Genomic DNA, 1,053 nt, shown 5'->3' on the forward strand with positions numbered 1-1,053 from the left:
AAAAAAAAAATAACAAAAAAAAAAGTTTTCTTTATAGGAGAATTGACTCAAAGTGATCCTCATAAATAACAAATAACGCAGGATAGCAGAGCAGATTTCAGATGATTGGCAGAGCCGGTGGAGGAAATAAAACACATTAATTGGTCAGTTACAGATCTAAATCTTCTCGCCTTTTTCTCCTCCTTCTTCAGGTAATATATTGTGTTCAAGTCTATTACCAGCGCTAGTAGCTCCTGTCCCTTTAGATGAAGCAGAAATATATAAATAACAGGAAGAAAACGCAGCCATCAGCGGAGGTTTGCGCAGGTCGATAAAGCTTTTAGATTTGGAGATGTTTCTATTTCCTGCGGCTAAGAGTTGTTAATGGAGCTTAAGGAATTATCTTATGGCTCTGTGTTTTGAGAGCAGTTTATTTCAGGGGCCCCTGTGTTCCCTGTCGAGTCTGAATATGCTGCTGTCAAAGGCGCTTAATGAAAAGTAACGCGTCGCTGATTACAGTTTGATTCGGTTTCTATGTAAAAGCGCCGTTAATTCAGCATCATCCCTCCACCCGGTGTGCGTGTGTGTGTGTGTGTGTGTGACACGCCTGAACGAGTACGTCAAACCATCACATCTCCTCCCCCTCTCTCTGCCTCTCCAAACCCTGTTTAATGAGAGGAAACTTTCTTGAAACAGTAACTATATATTATTTTATGCAATACGCAAAATATTGTATTATTCTATGCAATGGTATTTTATTCTGTTCTTCAAATTTATTTGCGATCTGCTCTGCAATTTTAAATTGTTTTCATTTTAGAAAAATATCTTAATGTAATATAATTTTCAAGTATTTATTGTTAGTAGTAGTCTTATCATTATTATTATTATTATTATTATTATTATTAGTTATTGTTTTTTATATTTATCATTACTACTACTACTACTACTATTATTATTATTATTATTATTATTATTATTATTATTATTATTATTATTATTATTATTATTATTATTATTATTATTATTATTATTATTATTATTATTATTATTTATGATTATTATACAATGTATCTG

This window comes from Sinocyclocheilus rhinocerous, unplaced genomic scaffold (genome assembly GCF_001515625.1).
Source record: "Sinocyclocheilus rhinocerous isolate Xijiao unplaced genomic scaffold, SAMN03320098_v1.1 scaffold264, whole genome shotgun sequence".
Lineage (NCBI taxonomy): Eukaryota > Metazoa > Chordata > Actinopteri > Cypriniformes > Cyprinidae > Sinocyclocheilus > Sinocyclocheilus rhinocerous.